A 27,391-nucleotide genomic window follows, 5' to 3' on the forward strand; every position below is an offset into this window, starting at 1 on the left:
CCGCCCCCCTACCCCCCAAAAAAAGAATGGCCTACTCTCACTGCAGCCTCAGAATTTTACTTCACAATCCCCTCCCATTTTCTAATAGCTTTACATGCTTCATTTCTTCTAAGAAGGTGTTTTTAATCCCCATTTCACAGATACAGAAATCAAGAGCAAGCAGAATGAAATAACTCCTGGCTAAGGTCAAGGTGAAGCTGGCCTGTCAATCAAAAGCTGTAGCTTTTCACCACAACATCCTGCCCTTTGTGCAAAGCACTCCCCTGAGTCAAAGACGTGAACTGCACCCCAGAGAGAAAAACCAACATCCTCCCTGGAGCACTGCTGCAAAAACAGGCACAAAGAAATTATGCTCCTGCATAATTAGAGATCTGTTTGACCTTGCAGAAAAGCTCCAAAAACTTTAATGCAAGGTCCAGTACTTTCACTGATACTCCTTAAAAGAGTGGCCCTGGTTTGGAGATCTGGGGCTTGTTCAGTGCAAAAGTTCCCCCACATTGCAGCACTATTTACAATAGCCAGGACATGGAAACAACCTAAATGCCCATCAACAAATGAATGGATACAGAAGATGTGGCATATATATACAATGGAATATTACTCAGCTATAAAAAGGGATGAGATGGAGCTATATGTAATGAGGTGGATAGAACTACAATCTGTCATACAGAGTGAAGTAAGTCAGAAAGAGAAGGACAAATATTGTATGCTAACCCACATATACGGAATCTAAAAATGGTACTGATGAACTCAGTGACAAGAACAAGGAAGCAGATACAGAGAATGGACTGGAGAACTCGAGGTATGGGAGGGGGCGGGGGGTGAAGGGGAAACTGAGACGAAGCAAGAGAGTAGCACAGACATATATATACTACCAACTGTAAAATAGTCAGTGGGAAGTTGTTGTATAACAAAGGGAGTCCAACTCGAGGATGGAAGATGCCTTAGAGGACTGGGGCGGGGAGGGTGGGGGGAACTCGGGGCGGGGAGTCAAGGAAGGGAGGGAATACGGGGATATGTGTGTAAAAACAGATGATTGAACCTGGTGTGCCCCCCCCAAAAAAATAATTAAAAAAAAAAAAAAGTTCCCCCACAATAGGCGCTTTGCTAATACCAGGACTGCCCAGGATCTTTCGGACCCATGTACAAGATGTGCTTGGCGCATCTAGCCCCAGTAGCATCTACTGGCTCTCATCCCCAAGCTCCTCAAACAAACAGAACAAACTCTTCATTCCCCTTTCCAGAAATGAGTGCACTTTCCCTGCAGCTCTGCAGTAACTGGCATGGACTGCTGGCAGTGCTTAATGAGTGCAGTGGCCCCTCATTCCCGACATCCCCGGCTTTGAGGGAAGTAGTTTGGGGTTCATTAGACATCCCCCAGAGTGCAGCAAGACAAGCAACCCGCCGCATGGTTGGAGGGCAAGAAACGAGCTGCTATTTGCGTGTGCGCAGACTCAGCCAGCAAGAAACCAAGACAATTGTGTTTGGGGGTTTTCTCAAATTTGTCTTGGCACACGGGAGACGGATTTGATTTCACTACCACATCCCAAACACTGCTGACATTCAAGTCACAGCAATTTAACACAAAGTGACTGAGGAATAAACAGCACATCACCGGTGGTTTCTGATTTTCTCCCCGGCCATCCCTCCTATTAAATGTAACCCGGCACCGGAGCATCTGTGATGGAAAGTGGGAGTCTCTGAGCAGGGGACAATGTCAGACCTGACGTGCTGCTGGCAGTTGGGAGTCATTGTGTCAGTATCAGCTTATGAGACTCGGCCCTCTTCTAACTGCTATTTGAGGCTGTGCACACTGTCAGCGGGACTGTTTGGGCCCCTTCTTACACGAGCCAAAAAAAAAAAAAAAAAGTCAAATCACAGGGATGCCGGCCCACAGTGGCTGGTTTGCTTGAACTATGACAGACACGGGGTTTCTAGTTTCTACTCCAAAGTTTCCATCACCTTCATAAAACTCCACTTACTTGGAGACACCTATCGCATTTTGATTCCTCCAGGTTTCTCATCGCGCTCAGGACTGTGTGTGAAGAGGGCGCGCAGACCCACTTTTGCGGGCAGGTGGACCACGAACAGGACACAGTCCTTTGGAATGACGTCACGGTGGGAGGCTGTCCTCCTGGTTGGACGAGGTGATCAAAGCCACTCCTCTCTTATGACTCTCTTGGTTTACTTTTTTTCCTCTCTTCCTCCTATCTTCTCTCCTTCCTTTGCTCCATTCTTTCTCTCTTTTCTTACTTCTCTTCAATCTGTGCTTTTTTTTTTCTTCTTAAAAGAAGGGGGGGACCCACAAAATAGTCATGATTTGGGTCCACTAATGGCCTTTAAGGAGGCCAATGACCTCGTGACATAGTTATCCACACAGCTGTTCTAGAATCCAGCAATGCATCCCGACAAGGTCAGCAGAAAGAAGGCAATATGTGTCGATTCCACTAACAAATTAAACTTGGAAATGTAGGATCTCACCCTTAAGCTCTTAAAGGATGAGAAGCACCCTTTATTTTTAATCTCCTTCTACATATTGAGAAACGAGTAAAATCTTGCCAGAATTACACCCAGCATTGGCAAAATAAAGATGGAAATGCACTGCAGAGAGCCTTCTTAGTCCAGAACAAACTTCAACACCCCCCTTTCCAGAAACTACTGCACTTTCCCTGCAGCTCTGTGATGATTGGGGTGGACTGCTTGACATGCTTAATGGGTGTAGTGTCTCCTTATTAGCCCAAAAGTCTTTCTCTAATCTTTCTAAAATTATAGCAGTGACGCATATAATGGCCAGTGCGTGTCTTGTACCAGGAGCTCGTCTCTGTGTTGTCTGTAAGCTTCTTGCTTGTGGCCTAACTTCTTTGTCAGGCAATCGCCTAATTACTTGGAGGCATGGTGCTGATTTGCTGCTCTGCCCTGAAGCTAAACTAATAAGCAACAGGGCACACCCTGCTAGGATTGCAAGCTATTTACCAACTTCATCAAGTGGGACAGGCGATTATTGCTGATGTATTAAATTCATAACTTGGGAGTGAGTAAATGTGAAGAGTAAGAGATGGTCTGGATTAACCGGTTTGAAAAGGAAAGCAAATACAGCTAACGTTCATCCTCTCTGAAAGTCTTCATTGCACTTAAAAATGAGAACACAGAAAGGGTTTGCCTGGCACCTATTATGTGCTCTCTCAATGTTACTGGTATCTAATTCCTCTTACTGCAGTTTTCTCTACAAGACAAGACAGTGTCTCCCAGAACTCCTTCAGTGACGGAGAACTCAGAACTTAGGCAGATGACCTAGTGCAGTCTCTGACAGCCCCAACTGTACAAAGAGTTCTTCCCTATCTTGGGCTGAGATCTGCTTACCTACAAGATCTGCCCACTGGGTCTGGTTCTGCCACCCAAGATGATTTACTCCTTTTCCACTTGACCTTACTCAGAAATTGCGAACCCAAATCTTATGTCTCCCTGCCCCTCGTCTTTTCTTTTCTAAGTAAATATTCCTATATCTTTTTATTATTTTTCATGAGCACCTTTTACCTTCATGGATGGTTTCCTCTTTGCTCCAGTTTTAAAATCAGATCCTTAAATCTTAACATAATTCTTAAGGCAAAATAGAGTAGAACTATCACCTTCTTCATTGTGGAACTTATACTTTCATTAATACATCCCAACAGTGATAATTCTCACTCATTCTCATTCTCTCTCTCTCTCTCTCTCTCACACACACACATTCTCTTTTCAACCTTTGTACTCATATCACATTTTCTTTGTGTTTTGAGTACATAATAAATTACAAGTCTTCTGTCTTTTCCATACAACCTATTTTACGGGCTTTTCTTGTGTAAAAATTTGACAATATACCCCTACCCAATATGTACTTCTTTGATCTGACTCCTCATTTCAGATATGCTGAGATGGATTTGAAGTCTGATTTGGTGAACCTTGTGCATGCATTTGTTAAATAACGTTGCAGAGGACAGAGTCTTAAAGTCAGAATTTCTCTTTGTGCTGAATGCCAGTCCTGAATCTCAGCTAGAAAGATGGTAGGGAGTAAGAATTGCTTGAAAGGAATTTTTAGTTATCAGATATCTTTATTAGCATTTCAGTAGATGGTCATTCAGTATCTTACAAAGAATACTAGAGTTTCAAAGGATGGTGCTTTCTTAGGGTTGGTTGATGTATTCATTAAGGGTGTGGACTCTTCCCCTATCCTGTTTGTACTGGCAACACAGCTATGGGCAATTAAGATATGGGAACATACAGGAATTATAGGAATCCAGCTGAACTGTGGCATGACCGAGGTCTGGAATGGAGCCGCAGGTGTTATGCTTGTTCTAAGAATTCACGTTCATTTGGGCGCTAAGCGGCTTTCTGTTCAAGGTCGGGGCACCATTTGTGAGAGGAGGAAAAACAGTCTTTAAAGTAAGAATATCCATGAAAGAACTAGACCACAGCTAAGTACTTTGAAATGTTTGTGTCTTGTTTTTATGTAACTATCTGAGAGCAAGCCCTACCCTTTAGTTTCCATCTCATGACTCTGGTGTATAAAGGCATAACATGCACAAATTTTCCTCTGCTCTTATGGACACCAGGAGAGAAAACTGACTAAAGAGTAGGAGCCAGGACATCCAAAGAGTGAATCCAACTGGTCCCAAGTTACTTTACATCCCAGCAAAGGAAGAAGGCATTGTCATTTTGAGAATGAAAGGAGAATTCTTCAGAAAAAAAACAGTTTCTTCTCGTTGGGGAAGCTTAAGCTCTGTCTTACATCTCTATTATCTTTCGAAGCCTCCAGAAGCCCTAGTGGCAGGGGTCAAAACTCAGGTGCTTTCTGAAGCTTTCCCTGCTCTCTTTGCTCACAGGCAATTGTGTAGATGGCCTAGGACAGATGTCTTTATTTAGTTCCAAGCCAATGGCTCTCCTACACGTCTTAAAAAAGCATTTACTAAGTCCCCTTTAAAGAAGAGCCTGTTGCATAAGCCAGTGCTTCTTAAATATGTTAGGGTGAAAGCAAACAGAACTCCCAGAGTACCACAGTGATATATACACACATGCAGAACCAGAGTGACATCAGCCACAAGCTAAGGTAGAGAGGTGGCACCATCCCACAACACCAGCGTGGGGTTTACCTGCATGTCCTCAAGGATGCCCTAAAATCAGGGGAATAACTTTTACCAGGTCAGGGTGTGTCCGCTATGTCCATGACACACCATATTCCGTTTCTTGTCATATTACATTGGTTTCATCAGACTATTTTTAAAAAGTCAACATAGACAACATATCAGAAAGATTTCCCCGTGTCAATAAAGTGAGAAAATAGCCAGTTACATAATCTCATCTGAATAAATTAATTGAGCTTTTGTGTGTGCAGGGAAGGAAGGTTATCAGTGAAGAATACTGCACAACAGAACACCCACGTGGCACAGTCCTGAGGACAGTTGCTGCCAGAGAAGGTTTGACAAAGGAGACTTGATAACTCCTCTCAATTCCTTTCAAGGGCTCTTAGACACCCCAAGAATTCTCCTCAGCAGGGAGCAAGTCGTGTGGCTGCTTGGCTAAAGCCCTGGATTGGAGATCCCTGAGGACCAGAAAGAGACCTGCACATATCTATTTCACCCATCAGAGAGCTCCTTTTTAGACCCTCCTGACCAGGCCACCCACTGGAGCAACACTTGTAGGAACGGCCCTGGGACCGCTGGCTCTATATTTGTGGGAGGAGCCTTTCTAAGTCTCACAAGTACAGGGGCTGAATCTTTCATCTTCTCTCTCTCCAAGGCTCCTAGCACATAATAAGTGTTCAGTAAACATCACAAAGGAAAAGGAGATTAATCCTTTTCTCAAGCAGCTAAATCATATGATGAGGACCAATGTAAATCACGAGCCCTGACATCTTCCTAGGATTTTTATGCCTTGCAATGTACTTTCACGTACATTACTTATCTGAGCCTGATAACTCCGTAAACTAGGTAGTGTTATCTCCATTCTACTGTCAGGGGAAGCACAGTTCAGAAGCCAAATGGTTGTATTTAAATGAGTCTGGGGATTTCTTAGTGTTAACTTCTGACACCAGGCTCGGGTCTTGCCCTTCCTGTAAGATGTAAAGCAGCCGACTGAGCAGCACGCTCTCTTAGACTGTGCATTCCCAAGTGAGGGCTGGGAAGACCAGTTCTGAGACCTTCGCGGTATCCAACTTGAAGAGATACAGCAACGTTAAAATAAACACGCTGCCTTTTCTACTGTCCCTGATGCTCTGAGCATTTTTCACTGTTACTGTGAATAGCTATTCTAGTGCCAAGAGCAGAAGCATCTTCCCCTAAATGCCTGGCGGCCTGAGAGGGATGGGCCCCAGAAGGGACCAAGATGGAGAAAGCGGTTTATGCTCAGGCAGCAACCTTGGGGATCATGACCTTCAGTGACCTTCCCTGGAACTGGTACTTTGGGAATGACGCCAAGAGAGATTCAAGAGAGAAGGAGGGAGCAGGTTCCTCCATGTTTCAATAGGGAGTTAAGATGTCTTCAGGACATCTCTTTCTTCTACAGTGGGTGAGGAGGAGCCTGGACCACAGGCAGCCTCAGCAGTGGGCATAAGAAAGACTCAAAGGGACTTCCCTGGATGTCCAGTGGTTAGGACTCTGCATTTTTACTGCAGGGGGCATGGGTTCAATCCCTGGTCGGGAAACTAAGATCCTGCAAGCCACACGGCACACCCAAAAATAAAAAAATATTCAACTTAAAAAGCAATTTAAAAAAAAAAGAGAGATGCTTTCTGACCACAAATCAATGACAAAATCACTTTTCAGTGTATAAAGCGAGTCCACAATTGCCCAGAAGTCTACTGCACTTTAAAATTTTTCCCTGTGGATGGAGGAGATCAGCTGTGACCGCTCCTCCCGCAAGATGGCCTCACAGAAGTCATTCTGCCTTGAACAGGCCACCAACACAGCCCAAACACAGATGGACTTTTACAAATGCCAGCTGATCCCTTTGCTTCTTCTTCTTTTCTTTTCTTTTCTTTTTTTTTTTTTTTGAAACCAACTGATCACACATTAATTACTCCTTGTTCATTGCAGGAAGGAAGCTGACTGGCTCTCAGAGGTTCTCCATAGCTCTACTACAATTATACACATGTCTAAGCTCACGTCTATGGCTCTGTGGGTGCCCGGGGTCCTCTAACGAGAGCTTCTAATCTTGCAGAGGACAGACACGTGGCCTTGCTCTTGGTGGGCCTCCCAGGCTGCGTCTGTTTCCATGAAGGATAACACTGATGGGGAGCATGATGGTGGGGGGTGCACATACAGGCACACGAACTTCATAGCATGTTCAGCAACATAAAATATCCCAGAGGAGGATCCCAGAATCCTAAAAGCATTATATGAGTCTAATATAGAGAGAGAAAGTCAGCACAGAGTCAGTCCTATTTCCCCAGGCTTCAATCAAACCAGCTTTTCTCACAAGTACAGTGTGAATGAAGGGAAGTGAAAAGGACATGTGGCAACAGGTCTTGGATGGAGGCCATTTGGACTGTGGAGGAATTTAAAATGCACACTATGTTTCTATTTCTGCTTTGCAAATAAGTTCACCTGCACCATTTTTCTAGATTCCACATATTAGCAATATTATACTATACTTGCTTTTTCTTTCTGACTCACTTCACTCTGTATGATAATCTCTAGGTCCACCCATGTCTCTGCAAATGGTCTTAATTCATTCCTTTTTATGGCTGAGTAATATTCCACTGCATATACATACCACATTTTCTTTATCCATTCCTCTGTCGATGGACATTTAGGTTGCTTCCATCTCCTGGCTGTTGTAAACAGTGCTGAACACTGGGGTGCTTGCATCCTTTTGAATTATGGTTGTCTCTGGGTATATGCCTAGGAGTGAGATTATGGGTCATATGGTAGTTCTATTTTTAGTTTTTTAAGGAGCCTCCGTACTGTTCTCCATAGTGCCTGTGCCAATTTACATTCCTACCAACAGTGTAGGAGGGTTCCCTTTTTTCCACACCCTCTCCAGCATTTATTGTTTCCAGATTTTTTGATGATGGCCATTCTGACCGGTGTGAGGTGATACCTCATTGTAGTTTTGATTTGCAAAAAGAGTAGGTATATGTATATGTACAACTCATTCACTTTGCTGTGGAGCAGAAACTAACACAACATTGTAAAGCAACCATACTCCAACCAAAAACAAATTAGAAGATTAAAAGGCAAAAAATAAGAAGTTAAAAGATAAAATAAAATGTGCAATACGGGAGGAGCTTTTCAGATGTGAGCCTGAAGAGGGCGGGACAGTACCATCCCTCAGTACATCTCACTATGGGGTATCAGCAACCCTTCTAGGCCTCGGTTCCCTCATGTCTGAAAGGATGTTGGGCTTGGACTAGACTCTAAGGCTGGCAGAGTCACTGGCTACCCTTGAGGTTATGGGGACTCAAGGTTAGAAAGCATGGCCTGCCTTTTCTAGCGATAATAGACACCATGGTACTAAGGAAGCCCACTTTTATTCTCAATCATCCTTGTCTCTCTCTTAACCTCTAACCAGTGAAAAGTCTTGACAATTTTCAAATAAAGGGACAACTTCAAGGCATGTCTTGCTTTGTCCCCTGTGACCCCAACCTACGTGTCTAGCTCCGTGGGCATGCCGCCATCTCCGCTGCCCTGTCCCCTCCCCCCCTGCCCAGGCCACCGGCCACAGCGGACTCTGCCCCAAGCCCTAAATGCACCATATGACTTCCAATATCCAAACATGCCAAGTGCTGACACACTGCCACACCCATGCCACATGAATCCTTCACCTAGAAACCCTTTACATTTGGCAAATTCTACTCATTCTTGAAGGTCCAGCCCAGTTTCCCCTCTTATCAGAAGAATTTCCAGCTCTTCCAGAGCAGAAGCAATCTCTCCCTTGTTTGGGCCCAACAACACTTAGCCTATTGTGTACGATAGCTCTCCCTTTAGATGTTTATCTGATAGATGACAGCATGAGAGCAAGGACTCAGATTCATTTACCTTTAAAGTGTGATAATACCAACTCTTACCTCTAAGAATTGCTATAAGGGTAAACTAAGGCAAAGACTATGAACGTAGTGAGTACTCAGAAATGTAAGTTTATACTGTTAACAGATCACTGGGAGCAGAAGAGGAAAGGCTGCACCTACGCTCAGAGTCCCATGCCAGGAAGTCCCTCCTAACCAGGAACAAAGAAAACGTCACATATGTCAGAACTGCAGTGGTACCTGAAACCCTGTGGATGGCAGGCATTTTCTGTCTTAAAGAGCATGCCATTTGCAGCAACGTGGATGGACCTAGAGATTAACATACTGAGTGAAGTAAGTCAGAAAGAGAAAGACATATATCATACAATATCACTTATATGTTGAATCTAAAAAAAGTGATACAAATGAACTCATTTACAAAACAGAAACAAACTCACAGGCATAAAATACAAATTTATGGTTACCAAAGGGGAAAGGTGGTCTGGGAGGGATAAATTAGGAGTTTGGGATTAACATAAACACACTACCATATATGAAATAGATAACTAGTAAGGACCTGCTGTATAACACAGGGAACTCTACTCAACATTCTGTAATAACCTATATGGGAAAAGAATCTGAAAAAGAATGAATATATGTATATGTATAAATGAATCACTTTGCGGTGCACCTGAAACTAACACAACATTGTAAATCAACTACACTCCAATATAAAATAAAAATTAAATTAAATTTAAAAAATAAATTGCAAAAAATTGCAACATATTCCTGCCCCTCCCCCTCACTCCCCCCTCACCAAAAAAGGCTGCACCTACTCTCAGAGTTCAATGCCAGGAAGTCTCTCCTAACCAGAAACAAGAAAAAGGTCACATATCACAAAACTGCAGTGGTATCTGAAACCCTGTGGATGGCAGGCATTTTTTTCTGCCTTTACAAAGCCAAACAAAGCAGCACGGTCCTTGGCTCTGCCTCTGCTCCTCGGTTTATCACTATCAACATCAGGAACCTATGGGCACACATGAGCCCAATTCAACCGGACACATCTTAGAAAACCAATCTGGAGTCACTAGGCTTGTAGACCCATTGGCTCACTCACATAAAAGCGGGTATAAACGGAGACTTCGAGTGATTTTACTATGAAAAGTACCCACATTTTACAAGCAATTTACAACCTGCTTTCTTGGATATCATCTCATTTTTAACCTTAGTGACAGCTCATATAAATGCCCTCCTACAAGTGCTGTCTTATTGACAGTGCCTGACATGAGCCCACCACCCACTGCTTCCGTTGTACAAATGAATAGACAGGGGTTTAGAGCAGGCAAATCACTCATGCACACAGCTAGAACAGGAAGTGGCTGGAAATCGCAAACCCGCTCTATCTGACCCGAAGTCCACGATCTTTCTACTGCTCCATTGCCCCCTCTTCCCAACAAAGGCTCCTTCTGAAGTTCTTCAAGGACCAGCAGGTGGGAAGTTCCAGAAGAACAGCCAAAGCTCAGTAAAGAATGAACCTCCTAAGTGCCAGAACCAGGCACAGAAGGAGTCAGGAACTTCCCTGGCAACAGCCAGAGTCTTGGAACAAGATTCAAGGAGAGATGACAGAACCAGATGACTTTTGAAATGGGACCACCCTGACAACCTGTGACACTGTGCTGAGGTTTATTAGACAAGTCTAGTTCTAGCCCTCTGAATTCTCAATTTTCCTCAAAGAGGAAAGATGGAGAAGGAGGCAGAGAGCACTTAGGGTTCAGAGGCTGAGCTTCTGAAAAGCCTCATTTAGGTTTTGAAGGCGAGACGTGAGGTCTGTGTTACTGCTCCTTCTCCTCGGCTCCTTACAGGTCAAGCATACGTTTTGTGTGTGATTTTCTAGCTCTTGATCCAATGTTGTCTGCTGCAGCTAAGTGAGGAGCCTGGTGGTCTTCATCTTGACATGTGGTTGTGTTAAAACCCTTTAGTAAAAAACTCTCAAACCCCATGGTTAAAAGGATGGAGGGTTTATACACAGGACTATCACTTCTTGGTAAGAATTCCCATTTGCCTCTGAAGCTGTGTTGTCCCGAACCTCTCTGTGCCTTGGGAGCTGGTGACCACTTCACATGGGTCTGGTCAGGGTCAAATATGATGATATATGTGAAGGGGCTTTGTTAACTGTGAAGGGATTCATAAGTGCAAGGTGGCATGACTGTATTTACACTTATTCTTTGTTAATATCTTTTTTGATTGAAGTATAATTGACTTACAATATTATATTAGTTGCAGGTGTACAACATAGAGATTCAATATTTTTATACATCATAAAATGATCGCCTTGATAAGTCTCATTACCACCTGTAACTACACAAAGTTATTGTTATATAATTGACTATGTTCCCTATGCTGTAAATTATAGCTTTTCTTATTTATTTTATAACTGGCAGTCTGTACCCCTTGGTCTCCCTCACCTATTTCACTTATCTTCCCACCCTCTCCCCTCTGGCAACTACCTGTTTGTTCTCTGAGTCTATGAGTCAGTTTCTGTTTTGTTGTTTGTTCACTTGTTTTGTTTTTTAGACATCATGTATAAGTGAAGTCATATGGTATTTGTCTTTCTCTGTCTGACTTATTTTACTTAGCAAGATACCCTCTAGGTCTATCCATGTTGTCACAAATGATGAGATTCAATTCTTTTGATGGCTGAGTAATATTCCATTGCATATATACCACATCATCTTTATTTTTTCATCTGTCAGAGGACCACTAGGTTTCATCCTTATCTTGGCTATTGTGAATAATGCTGCAATAAACATAGGGGTGCATATATTTTTTTCAAATTAATGTTTTTTGCTTTCTTCAGCTAAACACCCAGAAGTGAAATTGCTGGATCATAGAGTAGTTTTATCTTTAATTTTTTGAGGCATCTCCATACTATTTTCTATGCTGATGGCACCAATTTACATTCCCACCAACAGTGCATGAGGGTTCCCTCTTCTCCACATCCTCGCCAACACTTGTTATTTGCTGTCTTTTTGGGGACAGCCGCTCTGACAGTCACTGAAGAAGAACTTACTTGCCATACATCCCCAGAGGTCACTCAAAGACAACAAGCATTTGCTGACACAAGCTCATCTAATCCACCAGAAACAACTTTTGAGGCAGATATTCCACTTTGCAGATAAGGAAACTGAGGCTCAGAGTTAGTGATCAGGGAGCAGTGGTAAGTGGATTATCTATCCCCAATCCTGATGCCTAACAGGTGTTCCTCCCACTCACCACGTTGCCTCAGACTTGGGAAGGGTCCATTCAGGTTACAGTGCAGTGAACCTGAGCCACTCTCAGGGGGCTGTAAGATCAGAGTGCTCAGCCCTGTGAACGATACCTGCCCAGGGCCCTGAAGCACCTCAGCCAACCCTCATCTGTTTCCCTGGCTTCCCTGAACCCCCCGCAGGTCATCCTCCAAGCTGAGTTTTAACCAGCAGATTTGAGTTTTGCCTTCTATCCCTTTTTAGCCAGACCCTAGGGATGTGAAGGACTGTCCACAGCCCCTGAGGTTAAGGATGAATGAGGTGAAGCAAACACATGGTAGATCCACTGCCTGGAAAGCCAGCCTCTCAATATGTAAGATGCCAATAATAATAGCAGCAGCTCAGAGACCTACCTGTACTATGTCCTTTAAGCCTCGCAAAGACTTGACAAGGTAGAAACTCTTTTCATTCCCATTTTGCAGATGAGGAGACTAAGGCTTAGGAGGATTATATAACTTATCTAAGGTCACACAGTCAATAAGTGGTGGTTCCAGAGTGGAAGTGACTTATCAATACAATGGACTACTTTTAGTACTTCACTTCATGAAGTAAGATAAACCCACTTATATACAATCTTGTTTATAACACACAGTAGAACATCTAACATACTTGCTTTTCTCAGCTTGGCAAATAGACACACACCCACTAATGCTTTTTCCATGTCAAGTTATTCTGATTCTATTCCAACACACATAGCAATTTAAACTGTCTACATGAAAAAGATGATAACCTCTAACCCTATAAAAGAATAAATGACAATACCTGTCACTAAAAATGACACATACCCAATGCATACAAAACACTTATGCTACATAATTCCTTTGTTTTTTTCCATTTTTAAAAAAAATGAATCAAGATGTTCTGGCGGAGGAGGGGGAAAAAACTTTGTGAATTACTTTATATTATTTAGGTAAACCTTAAACAAACTTTCCCTATATCTCATCTCTACAGAACTGTCACATCACCACAAAATCGCCATGCATGACAAATTCTGTGAGGCCGAAATGAAGGAAAGGGTAGAGAAAAGGCATTCTTGTGTCATTTCACAATTTTTGGGAGGCTCCAGAATGTGGTACTTTTTGGTCAGTGTGTGTTTACACTCTACCTTTTTAGGTCGGGAAATCCAAAGGCAACATTTCTTACTTGAAAATGTGTTTCATGGAAAGTTCTTCAGAAGCCTGTGGTTAATTTTGCTGCAACTTCTAACTCCTTGAAACCTGACTCATATCACCAAATCTGGCGAATATTCTGACATGTAGTTGTGTTAAAATTCTTTGGTAAAAAACTCCCAGACCTCATGGTTAGAGGGATAAATGGTTTATGCAACGGCTGCCACTTCTCAGTAAGAATTCCTACTGCCTCTGAAGCCAACAGAAGCCTGTGTGACACTGAAGGCTGTGACTCCCTCCCCACCCGCATGTCACCTGCTTTCCCATCGAACAGAAAACGGACCTCTGAAGGGTAAACGAGCAATCTTGTTACTGCATTTCAAAATGATCTCGTGTTTTTCCAAACGTGGATTCATATCTACAATAGATTATATATTTTTTGAAAAGGTATATGCTTTGTCACCCTGCAGTTTCGACCTTACTAAAAGATCACTTACAAATCCCAGAAGGATTCTACCTCGACAAAACAGCAGTTTGAGATCCTGTCTAAATGTGGGTGCATTTGTGGTCCTAGGCTTTCAATTTAACCTCTGTTGAGACCATAAATCCAGCCCCACAGCTCTCCTGTAACATCCCGGGGCAGTACCCACACGTTTAAGGCTCTATCACATAGTTTTCTTTCCTCCTGGTTGGGAATTGCCTTTCCTTTTGCTTTTTATTCCTCCTTGAAACTTTTCCTAACCATCTAGTGTTTAATTCAAAAACCCAGTTATTTCCAAGAAGACTCTAAAAACAATTTACAGTAAGCTTGTGTCATATGACAACCTCCTAGTCCCCATAAATATTGATTTTCAAAAGGTGAGATGAGGAATCAAAAGGGAAGGAGCACACCGTAGCTCCTTATTCCACCAGAGCTTGAAAAGGAAAGCCCATTAAAGACCTGCACTCCTGAGGAAACTAGAGATGGTATTTGAAGATGACCTTAGCGTTATATGGGGAGCAGGAGTTAGTAGCTTTCATCTGCCTCTTCCTAACCCTGACTCCTTTCCCTAAATACTGACTGTTTCACTGCAGGCAAGTTACTCCCCTCTCCTCTGCTTCAAAATTTTGTTGAAGGTATATTTTTGTCAAAACTCACCAAGCTGCATACTTAAGACCTGTGCATTTTGCTGTATGTAAATAGAACTTCCATTAAGAATGGGGAGTGCTTGCTTTGGCAGAACATGTACTAAAACTGGAATGATGCAGAGAAGATTAGCATGACCCCTGCGCGAGGATGACACGCAAATTCGTGAAGTGTTCCATCTTTTTGGGTGGAAGAGGGTTGGATGGGGCGTTTGGGATTAGCATGTGCAAACTATTATATATAAAATGGATAAACAGCAAGGTCCTACTGTATAGTACAAGGAACTATATTCAATATCCTATAGTAAACCATAATAGAAAATATGAAAATGAGTATATATGTATAACTGAATCACTTTACTGCACACCAGAAACTCACACATTGTAAATCTACTATACTTCAATTTTAAAAAAACTAAACACAAACAAAAAAGAATGGGGGAAAAAAGAAATTAGAAGGATGAAAATGCATATAAATATTTTTAAAATAATATCATTATGTAATGCCCTACAAACAAATATTAGTCCCAGGAAGTTGTACAAAGGAATCTCACTAGACTTTCAGGAAATACATCATTCCAATCCAGGCAGACAATCTCAAAGAAAGAAATGGGGAGATATCCCCTCACTTCGGCAGGCAGTATAACCTTGATACCAAAACTGACTCAGAAAAGGGAACGTATAGACCAAATCCACTCACGAAACAAAACTCACTCAACAAAATAGTAGCATAACCAAGATCTGTTGTATACATAACCCCCCACCAAGAAAATTTTAAAATGATGGAAAATCATCCTTCGGATTCGGGTCCTGTGACCAAATGTTCAATACAGGACACTTTGGCACTGTGAAGCCAGTAGAGAAAAACTCTGAATTTCCACAAAGAAAAAAAAAAAAACAACCTGCCCACCTACTTCCTTGTGGAAGTGAAACCAAGCGCTTAAAACTAGTCCCTTTATCAGTCTCGCGAGAGCAGGCGCCTCTGTGAGTCAGGGGCCCTGCCCGAGTCTGGATGGGAATCTTGGAGCAACTTTCTCTATGCTGGGGATGACTGTTCTTCCACTGACAACACTCACCAAAGAGCTTCATTTCACACCTTTGCTTTTATAATTTTCCACCTTCGGCTAAAAATACTGCCTTTTGGGTGCGATTCAACCAAAGCATCACCCCCCAACGCAAAGGGAGCGGTAGCAAATAAGGGCTTTTGCAAGGGGCCCCGCCGCAAGCTGGCTCTTCTGTTTATATTTCCAGCCTCATTGGAAGACAGCCCTGAGCACTTCGGGGGGAGCATTCCGCTTCCAATGCTCTGGCTTCATTTTCACACAAACACTCCTCCGCCAAAAAAAAAAAAAAAGACAGAATAAGAAAAGAAAGAAAGAAACAAAAAGCAAAAAAGAAAAAATTACAGCTGTGTTGAGGGTCCTGATGGCAGCCCCCATCCAGGAAGGGCAGAAGGAACTAGAAGCAGTTTTCACCGTCTCCTTTTGCTGACCTCGGGGATTTTGTCACTGTTTAGTCATCGAATAAAGTGATGATGAAAGTGAAATATGGTTCATTACACATGTGCTGCTCTGGCAAGTGCTGGTCTCTTGGATTTGAAAATCATTCTCCCCTGCTCCAGCCTAGGACTGTCCCCACTATGTGCATCACAGACACACACACACACACACACACACACACACACTAACATTATGTCATTTACTAGCTCTGTTTATTGATATACAGGGTTCAGTACAGACTGTCTGGAACTCGGCCTCCAGCCCCTTCTCAAAATGTAGGAACATCAGAGAGAGCTGTGCTTGTCCAGAGTTTTAGGATGGGGTTTTGTTTGTCATCTTGGCACTGGCGCCTGATGAAGACGTTGTGCTGTAACAGGAGGCGATTTGAGGTTTGGGACTCAGCAGACCCAGATTCTGCTCTGGCTTTGCCACTTAAAAGCTGGCCTTGGGCACATCTCTTAACCTTTCTAGGCCTCAGTTTCCTCATCTGTAAAATGTGAGGAACACCTACCTGGCAGGGAGGTTGGGAAGGTCAGAGGAAGTGACAATCAAGAGAGGCTACAGGGAATGACTGGGCCCCACTTGGCCACCCTCACCCCTTGCTCTAAACTAGTTTTACTAAAGTAAAACTACAGACAGACCTTGGAACAGAACTAGCTACGTGATCTCGGGCAATCCATTTAACTCTCTAAACTGCACTCTGCCCATCTGTAAAATGGGGACGAGACAGCGTCTATGTATCGCCTAGAGATGCAAGGATAAACTCAGGCTGTGAAAGCAAAAGCACTCAGCACCGTGAGTTTGCTGGAAGCCCCCACATCATAGCCTCTGTTATTTTCCCCTTGGTTCCCAGTTGCCAGCAAAAGGGCTTGTTTCTGGCAGATGTGTGTTCACCTTCCCAGCCCCCTGCTCGTTCAGGGATGCCTCTGCACACACAGCTCCCTTCCCAGCAGCCGCCCCCGCCCCCACTCTGGGCAGCTCTTCTCTTCATCTCCAGATGAAGCGAAAATCTGGTAAATATTACACTTACAAGGTAACAGGTCTGGAATGCTCGGCATCCCAGGCGGAGTGCAGTTGCTTCTTGGCATCCAGACACGTATAGGCTGCAGCCCAGGGCCAAGCTACATTTGGCTGCTTTGTGCAATGCAAATAAAGATATTAAAAATCCTCCAACTCTGTAAACATTTGTACTGTTTGCTAATCAGAGGGGTTAGTTGAAAAACGTCTTCCGAAGAGGACTTGGCATGTGGACTGCTCTTTTTCAATGTAGACCCAAAGGAGCACTGTGTGTATATGCACTGCAAGGATTTCTCATATATGACTGATTCTATGTGTTAGGCCAGGTGGACTCTGCTTTCAAAGTGGACTGCCTTTCTCCAAACAAACAGGCCTGGGCAGTTTTCATTCTGGAGTTATGCCCTTAACCATTACTCCGCGTTGCTGCTTCTGTGTCACGTGATCGACTCACGCTTCGATTAATGGGAGTGAGCAATGAGGACAGTGGAAAATATGGGGGAAGGGCCGGTGGTGTCCTGGTTCTTCCCCTTGTTTGCTATCGATCTTGGGAGTGATTTAATCTCTCTCTGTGCCTTGGTTTCCTCCTATGTGCAATGGAGAAAATAATACTACTTATCTATTATTGCCAGGATCAAATGAGTCAATATCCCTAAAGGGCTTAGGAGAGTACCTGAGATAGAAGCACTACATCAGTACAAGTAACAAATATTATTATTATAAGTATTATTGTTTTTGTTGTTATTGTTATTATGGACCAAACACCAAGTGTGAATAAAAGGGTAACTGGTTCTCCCAGTAAGTAAAAAAAGTTGTGTTAGACATATTTAGGTCCATCTCGCTCTCCATGAACTAGAAGCAAGTAGTGGAACGTGGCAAAATTAGATTATATCACAGCCAGTGACGTAAACTTTGGCCTTCAGAGATTCAGAGGTCAGGATTGAACTTCTCTCGGTTAAGAGAATAGAAAAAGGACACCGTTTTCAACTGGCTTTAACGTACTCTCCAAATATGTAACTTCAGCACTTTTCCATAAAACCTCGTCCCAAATGGCAACCTTGAGAGTAAATATCAAAGCAGACGTTGCGCACTAGGCACTAACAAAGAAAGGTGCACCATTTTCCTAGGAGTAAAGAAAACAGAACACATTCTCTTGGTCTGCTTTGCCAGTTAAAGGTAATCAGGAGGCCCACTTTCCCCTGTGGGTGATGGAAGGTCAAGGACTTCTGGGATGACAGCTCAAGTCTGCTGGCAGACACCCTGCTGGTTTCTCTAGCCTGGGAAGGTGCTTCTCTAGCAGGTAATGGCTATGTCCAAACAGCAAGCAGGTAAAGGCTGTCTCTGTCCTTTGCACACCTGTCTGACTGCCACCCTCCTCCCTTCTCCTCCCCCCTGGCTTCCCTGTGCATTCACAATTCCTGCTGCTTCCTTAGGTCCCCTCTGTGTAAGAACAAGAAGGAAAAAGCACTACAAGATACATAAAGAATTAAAATGAAGGAGGTAAAAATATTCAATTGTATACTTTAAATATATGCAGTTTACTATATGTCGATTTTATCTCCATAAAAGTTCTTAAAAATAAAAGGGAGGAGGTGATGGCTAGCAGGGGCCTCAAGATTCACTTTAAAGAGGTTACAGGAGGAAGCCAGTTGTATTAGTAAGAGAGAGGGCAAGATTTTTTACTCTGTAAGGCCTTCTGGAACCTCAGGCCACATCCTCTGGAGACATCTATGCTCCGTACCCATGACCCTAGGCAGAGCTTCTCCCTGGCCACAGCCACCCAAGGCACAGAACAGGACGGGGCTTCCCAGGGGTCAGGATCGGGGCAAGCTAGACAACACAGGGGCAGGCAACCAGCACAAGAGTGGGACTTTCTGTTCTTTGTACTTGAAGAAGCATAAGTCTCTCTCAATACAGAGTCTGTGAGGGGGGAGGAGCAGTAAACTGAATGAATCACAGTGCTGATTGGGGGTGGGGCTGATGGGGAGGGATGTCCTTGTGGTTAACCACATTTTACTGGGCTTTTTTATTGATTGCAGTTGTATTGAAAGAGACATGACTCAGACATACCATATCCGAAGCCACGTAAAGCACTGGGTTCTAATGGAATTTCAATGTATGAAAACGTCAAGAACTGTACTCTGAGATGTGAAAAGCTCTGCTATCAACACAGACATCATCTGCTTCTGTCCTTTAACAACTGAAGGAGATGCTGACTTTCCTATTTCCCTTTTCACACTGAGGCTCTGACTATTCACCGCTCAGGTACACATATTGTTCTTTGTACGACGTGGATTGGTTTTTTTAAAAGTTGGTTTTGTTACCCAATTACCATATTTTTGTGTTACCATTGGCCTTGGCTTGTAAATATCATTCAGCAACTTTTTAATGGTTCTGCTTTGTGTAGGGCAGTGGGTGTACCAATTCATCTTCACAAATAGGCTATAAGCTACTTGAGGGCGGGGATAATATAAGATTAACAATAAAAAGAATAAGAACAATGACAAAAGTAACACTATACGTTTTGAAGGGCATGCCATCTGTCATGTACCCACAATGATTACCCCATTTTGGTGGAAGCTAAGAAACTGAGGCTTAAAGAGGGAGCGCACCCAATCTGATGTTATATAATTAGAAATACGGCGCCTCCACTTACACCTATGTTATGTGATCCCAATGCCTTCCTCTGGGCTGTCTGTGCTGTCCCTCCTGGGAGATTCACCCCTACGTGCCTCATTTTTATCCACCTCTGTGATTCAGGCAGCAAGCCCTTGAGGCAGTACATGCTCAGTGAAGATTTATTGAATTAAATTGAATAAAACAATATTTTCCACATCATTGTATTCAGGGACAGTCCAGGAAGGGATTAAAGGGAAATCACAAGGGAGAGAGATGTGCCACTTAGCTGTAGAAATAGTTACTAACACAGAGTTCTTTTAGGCAAGTTCTGAGAGTTTTGAGCCCTCCTGATAAGCCAGAGCATATCATTCTTTTACCAATGTTTAAACAATATCACCAATATTATTTTCCTCTGACAGAAATTGGTAGGACTTTTAATTTTTTCCTCGACTTTAAAAAAATATGTCACTTGCTTTTCTCAATGAATGGCAGCTTGATATTAAAAACATGGGCTAGAATTTCTGGGTTTTCTACAGTTCTCAGAATACAAAAGCCAGAAAGTTAAATCTTCACTGATCACCTTGGAATGAATGAATGAATTAATAAGTGAATGAATGAATGAATAAAAAGTGTTTTCACTCCCTACCACATTCAAGTCATTTTTATACATTAACTTCTTTTTTTAAAGTACCATTAAGAAGTGTATTTTTAAAAATCAATTCTCATTTTAGAGAAGAGAAAAATGAGGTTCAGAGAGGGTAACTGACTTGCCCAATATTTCACAGTCAGGATTTTACCCAGGATTCTCCTTTATGCAAAGCTTGTATTTTCTTTCTGTTATATCACAGACTAAGTGTCACCCTCAAGAGTCATCTTTGGCTCATGTGTGAGTCACTTTCTTGGCTTATCAAGAGTAGGCTAGGATCAAAAAACCAAAGGTTGACATCCTCACAAAGCTGAAAGGAAGGGACCACCGTCTGTTATAACAAAGCAAGAGAAACAGAGAGGCCTATTATATGAACTCGTCTGTCTAGACAGATGACTAAACAGGGGTCCCCCCAGGGTTAGACTTGAATTTCCTCTGTTCAGCCTGTTAGATCTTTAGCAATAAAAAAAAAAAAAATGCTTAAAGGCTGTAGTACTAATCCAAGCCCTCCTACACTACTCAGAGAGTAGTTTAAAAGTCATTTCTGTGCAGCCTGCATGTGTTAAAGTTTCAACCAGAAGTTAGATTGAGACAAGAAGAGCCCTAAAAATACTTGTGCTGTCTGGCTGAGGACCCAAGAACACAGGCCCAACTGTCCCTTTATTATAACTCCAGGGACAGCAGCTGGAACTCACAGAGGGAGTAAGGGCTAAACCAGGTGTCCCTAGGGGACCCTCCATAATAAGAATACACAAAATATGGGCTTGGTTTCCATATGGGCCTGCGAGTAGTCTCTCTCCTGCTCTTTCCATGCCTCCGGGGACTCTGAATTTTTCCTAACTTATAACACGAAAAATACTACTGAGAGGGAAGAAAAAGTCACTATCCCTTCATCCAGGCTGAGAGATATAAACAGCGCTTGGTGATAATAAGATTTTTTTAACCCTATTAATATTGTTATGCTTAGTGTACAAAAAGTTCCCCCAGGTAGGAATTGGGAATTGGCTAACAGACCAAGTGGCCCATGGAGAAACTGGGTGCAGACCAGTGGACTGAGACCTCGCTCACTTCCCAAGAGGTCTTTAGCCATACACAAGGCGCTATTTCTATGATGGCCCCTATTTGCAAAATTCATTCACTCCCTCATTTAACAAATATTTATTGGATGCCTCGATCTGCAACGTTCCTTCACATGTATGAGGATACATAAGAAGGCCAGGAACTGGAGATGGAATTTCTAGGGCCTTGGCCTGGTACCATTCTGATCTTTTAATAGGCATTAAAGGATTAATGCAGTAGTTTGAGTAAGAACTCAGATTTACTAGCCTGCAAAAAAAAAAAAAAAAAAGCTTGTTCCTATCTAGGGAGAAAGAAAAAACAAACAAAAAGAACCCAGGATTTTATATTGTGCACTCCAGTGACTACCTAGTATGGACAAGAAAATCACATAAGGATGCATCATACTCGTATAAGTTCATATAAGAAGCAACCACTTCCGTTCATCAAATGGGGAACACAGAGAATAAAGACAAACTAAACTCTGAAGTCACTGCTTAATTCCAACACTGGCATTCAAGCCCTTGGGTTCTGCTGCCTGCTTTGAATTTCCATAGGTTTTTAGGAGAGAAATACTGGATTTAAAAGGAAAAAAAAAGCCATCCAAACATATCTTTTTCCTTTCTCAGAAAAGAATGATCTCCTTAAAATACAGATACATATTATTCTCATTCAGTGAATTCTCCTTTTCTGCTACATCATCCCTTCACCCCAAATCTTCTTGTTTATATTTAAGTTTATTATCTTAGGGGAGGGATTGGTTGGATGAGCTTTGGAACCAGACAGACCAAGTTCAAGTTCTGGCTCTGCCACTTATCAGCTTGTGTGACTGTGGGGAAATTACACGATGTCTGTAAGCCTCAGTTGCCTTATCTGTAAAACTGAGAATAAGAGTAGTGTTTATCCTATAGAGCTAATCTAAAGATTAGTGCAGTGCCTAACATTAATATTCAATAACTAATGGCTCTCAGTATCGTTATTATCCATTTTATAATTACTAAAGCGAGAATCTACCCTTTTTATCTATCAATACCCCCACCCAGATATATGCCTTTTCTTCATGCAGAAATTCACTTGTATTTGAACATGGATAGCTAGACAGAAAATCATAGTAGCAGAAGCTACATAAATACCCAAAACAGGACTTCTCAAATCTGGCTGCACATTAGAATGCCCCAGGAAGCTTTTTAAAACAAAAGATGCCAGATCCCACCCCAGACCAATTGAATCAGAATTTCTGGAGGTGGACTCCAGCCTGAATGTATGTTAAATATCTCCCAGGTGATTCTCATGTACAGTGAGGTTGAGAATTTCAGCACTAGAGCACCACGTAGAGACCATAGCCCTGAAGGTCAACACTTCCAATAAAGCATCTGAGTGCCTTGATATCTGAAGCCCAAGTTCAAGTCTTTGCCATGGTACCAGCATACCTGTGGGTGAGCTGGTCTCGGTGCTCCCCCTGCTTAGTTTCTAAAATCCAGTCTGCTCTCTCCCTAACAGTAACGCGCGAGTAAACCATCCCTGAAGCCACAGTGGCCGCAGTTCCCTCCGGGAGCTGCCCTCCCACTCTCCTGAAAACACACAATGGATGAGGTAAGTAGCAGCCTTGAGAAAACAAGCAACACAGACCAGGAAAACAGAGAAGCAACCCCTGGCGTGGCTGCGAACACATACGAGTCAGCTCTGCTTCGCAGCAAAGATACAATCCAACTGAAGATTAGAAAAATATGGTCTGACCGTTTAGATTTCACAAGGATCCAAAACCAATTTAGAGTCCAGTCGGTGGACAAAGTTCACATTCAGCAAAACAGCTCCAGCGGTTGCATCATCCACACAACAGGGCAATTCAGAAATACAGATGTCCAGCCATGTGCAAAACAATGGTTTCATTTTTTTTTTTTTTTTTTTGCTCTTTCCCACTGCTGACCCCAAGAGCAGGATGGAAAAGCTCAGCATCTGCTGCTACTAAGAATAGGCTGCAGAGATGACGATGACCTTGCAAGCACGGAGTTACCCAGCACACTCAGGGGCGCTCAGAGGGGATGGGTGGCTGCCCCTGGGGTTGAGAGGAGCACAGAAGATGCGCCAAGCCAGGTGGGGTCATTCTCCAGTTTTCTCACTGGACCCAGCAGGAAGGAGCCAGAATCTAAGCTGTCGACCTGATGGGCCATTGTCAGGTGTCTAAGGTTCAGATTAGACAGAATTCTAGGGAACCACGTGGTACACGACATTTAAATCATTCATCTCTCTTGTGTGGCATGGAACTCACACAAGAGAGATAAGAAATAGGAAAGTCATGGTCCCTCTAGCAAACAATTAAGCATCTTCAAACTTATAGTCTCATGGAAACTTAGCCTGGATCCTTACTGTGAAGAACATTCACCAGATATTGCTGGGTGTGTCAGGACCACAGTGGCAACCTGAGACCCTAAGGCTAAGAGATGTGAGTACACATTTTGGAGGTAAGTCTGAGCTTTCCTGACATACATAAATTTCACATACCACATCAGGACTTGCTTTCTAAGCCTAGTACTACCAGCTGTGCCTCTGATACCAAATGATCTTGTCTCGGTTGGAGGAACAAGTCATATATAAAAATGGAGGAGAAGGACATTGATGTCTGTCTTACAAAGCCAACCTACTAATTATTCAGTAAATATCCATTATAAAAATCCTCATAATTCCACAGATAAAGTGATACTGTGGATCCGACCACACCACGTCAACGTAGACAGTTTTTAACATGGGTGAAATCTTCCTCTCTCCCCAATTCCTCCGCCTACACTGTGGTAGACTGCATCATTTTGGTCACAGTGTGGTCTGTCCCTCTCCCCTGGGCCCATGGCCACATGGACCCTTTCTTGTGCCTCTTCCTGTCCTACTGAAATCAGGCTTGGCCAATGGAATGGGGTGGGGATAACGGTCACATCTCATGAGGTCCAGCCAGGAAGTCAGCGTGCCAAGGTTACACGCTGCTCCCTCAGCCTGTGTCCTGCAATGACGATGTCCCGGAGCAGAGCCACCACCAACTCACAGATCCACAAAATAATGAGTGCGGGATCGGTCTTTGTGATGTGCCCTTGAGATGAAGGAAGGAAGCACTAGTGACTTTGAGCTTGTAAAATGATGTCACATTCCAGAGTCCCATTATACCACAGCGTATTGTGGGATCATGGATTCTATACACCATGGGTCCATTATGTCTTCTGAATGTATCGATTTTGAATAACAAATACTTGCTATCATGATCTTGCCCTGTTCTCCGGCCTCAGTATTTCACAGCTGGTCTCCTGTAGGAATTCATCCAATTTTTCAACGACTACACTAAGTGTTTCTGCTGTCTCATGATTCATCAAGACGGTAGTCATGTGAGCTCACAGATGAAGAAAACAGCGTGAGAGGGCAAATCCTCTCCTTCCAGAAAACCAAAGCAGCTTCCTAGTGCTACTGGATGACTGCCAAACTATCGTCCCAAAGGTCATCTTTCTAAGCAGCAAATACCACCATGCCCAAGAAGGCTTCCCTGACCTCTCTAAAACAAGTTCAGCCATTCTTCTGATCTCTCAGACCCTTACTTATAATCAACCACATGGTGTTAGCATCTCGGTTTGCCTGAGCTCCTCACTAGGTTTTGGGCTCCTGAAGATGGGGTCTATCCACTACTCCTCCATCCATCGGCAGACCTCACACAGCACCTGCATGCAGCAGACTCGATAGACATGCCTGGTACAGATGGATGCAGGAATCAAGTCAACACCCCAGTGTAAAGTCTTGCTGTTCAAGACTTAAAAATTAGAATGCAAACTCTTGTCCAACAGAAATGCTTTCTGACTGATAAGGGACATGGTTTTATAAATTCCCTGGCTTATGACCTCATTTCGAAGTTTAGGCAAAGGCACAAGGCACAGCTGGACAGATCCAAAGACCCTTCCAAACCCAACTTCCCACTTCCCATGGGGAGGGACAGCTTGTCATTCTCCAAGGCCAACTGTGGTCACCTATGACTTTAGTGCCCTGTGTCCCTGGTCGCTGAATCGAGGATGGCCGTGACTAGGCGGTACAGCAAGGACAGCCTCCAACAGCTGCCCTTCCACACTTGTCAGCACAAGATGGGAGAACCAAGAGGTTATTTTCATACACAGAAGGGTGCAAAGATAGCTTCTTTCCAGAAAGGAAGGCGTATTCATTCAAAACAATAAAAAAAAAAAAGCCCAAAAAACATATTCTGCATGCAGTACCCACGTGTAGCCTGCCTATCAAATTATCTGCTAAAGAAAGAACTCAGCACAAGGGAGGTCTGGTTGAAGTTCCTGGTGCAGCTTCACCTAGAAATGCAGCTGCGAAGTGTCTTCCCAATGCATTGCCAAGTCCAACTCGCTGGGCTTCATGCTCCTGCCTTGGTCACCTGTGCGCTATTCTCAGTTTAGCCACAGGAACCCCTTGGCTAAAAACCACCCTTCTCCCCACTTTATCCAGAGGAAAACCCACAGACTTTACAATGGCCTCCAAGGCCCTACCTGACCTGTCATTCTCTCTCTAGTGTCATCTCCTAGGATACTTTTGATCTTCCTTGAATGTGGAAGAAATGGTACCCACTGCTCCCTCTGCCAGAAATTCTCTTCCTCACATTGTCCCAGGCTGTCCTCTGATCTCCTTCAAGTCTCTGCTTCCATGTCACCCTCTTAACAAGCCCTTCCACGCCCAGCCTACTCCAAATCGCAACTCACCTCCCCATCCCCAACACTGCTTTTCTCCCCTAGAACATTAATTAAATTCTACCATTCTTGTCTTTTGAATTAATTGTCTATCTTCTTGCTCCAAGACATGAAGCTCCCCAATGGCCAAGTTTTCTGCTGTTTGATTCACTGATGGTATCACTAGTGCCTAGATGGGTGCCTATTACATAGCAGACAATGAACACAGTGGAGTGAATCACGCTATCGTAAGAATGTCTTGTCTTTACCTTCGTCTTCCCACAATCTCTGCATGCATTTAACATTTATCTTAAAACTAGATCTATATTTGGAGTGCATGTAGAGACCTTTTAATGGAAGGCTTGCTGGGAAATAGAATGAATACTACCAGACATTCTTTTCCTACTTCAATGGAAAAATGCTTTTTTCACATTGTTTAAATCTGCAAAGTGGGACTTCCCTGGTGGTCCAGTGGTTAAGAGTTCACCTTCCAATGCAAGGCATGTGGGTTCGATCCCTGGTCGGGGAGCTAAAGTCCTACATGCCTCGGGGCCAAAAAACCAAGACATAAAACAGAAGCAATATTGTGACAAATTCAATAAAGACTTTAAAAATGGTCCACATCAAAAAAAAAATCTTTGAAAAAATAAATCTGCCAAGTGATAAGAGTTCTTATAATACTAGTATTATAAACCTAATGTTTTCTAGGGGTTATTGAGCCTGAGGAGTATAATCCTAGGGTGAGTATCAAGTAACCACTGTAGTTAGTGCCTCTTCCTCTGGTTAGTTAGTTGACTGTTATGTTTACCCTTCACCACACAGCAAACAACCTAGTTCTCAAACTGGTAGAAATAACGGGGAAACCACTTGGGGCATAAGGACACTCTCTGGGCATGTTTATATAAAAATAACAATAATAATAATTTTTCTTTTGGTTTAGTGATACAGACCATGTAGAAGAACTGGCTATTTCTCTAGCTTGATGGTCAAAACACTACAGTAGTTATACAATATCCATACTGTCTGGATTCAAAATACTGGATGGCTCCCAAACAACCTCAAAATAACAGGAGGTCTAGGGTTGCACAAAGGAAATACCAAGTAATTTACCATTAACTTTTTCTTTTTGATATCTGGGTCAGATTTTCACCTGCTTGAATACCTCTGGTTGAAAAAAAAAACAAAAAACACTATTTGGAAAGAGAAAACTGCAGTTCCTTGTAGCTGAATTTGGCTGAGAGAGTACAGTTTACATTCCATTGCTGGCGAGATCCTTACCCCATGGAATGTCTCAGAACAGGATTCAGGCCATGAAGAGGTCAGCAGTGCTTTGACCAAACACTACCT

The 27,391-nt window shown here is 43.0% G+C and overlaps 1 protein-coding gene and 1 non-coding gene across 4 annotated transcripts in view; one reads left to right on the top strand and one right to left on the bottom strand.

Moving 5' to 3' along the window:
• The window catches only part of TGFB2 (transforming growth factor beta 2), an 81,727-nt gene that overhangs the window by 35,389 nt on the left and 18,947 nt on the right, over positions 1-27,391 (bottom strand). The window lies entirely within an intron of this gene.
• Positions 14,596-14,702, top strand: LOC130850554 (U6 spliceosomal RNA). The gene has a single exon (XR_009052926.1). It is a non-coding gene; the product is annotated as a U6 spliceosomal RNA (small nuclear RNA).

The sequence above is a fragment of the Hippopotamus amphibius genome, chromosome 3 (assembly GCF_030028045.1).
Source record: "Hippopotamus amphibius kiboko isolate mHipAmp2 chromosome 3, mHipAmp2.hap2, whole genome shotgun sequence".
Lineage (NCBI taxonomy): Eukaryota > Metazoa > Chordata > Mammalia > Artiodactyla > Hippopotamidae > Hippopotamus > Hippopotamus amphibius.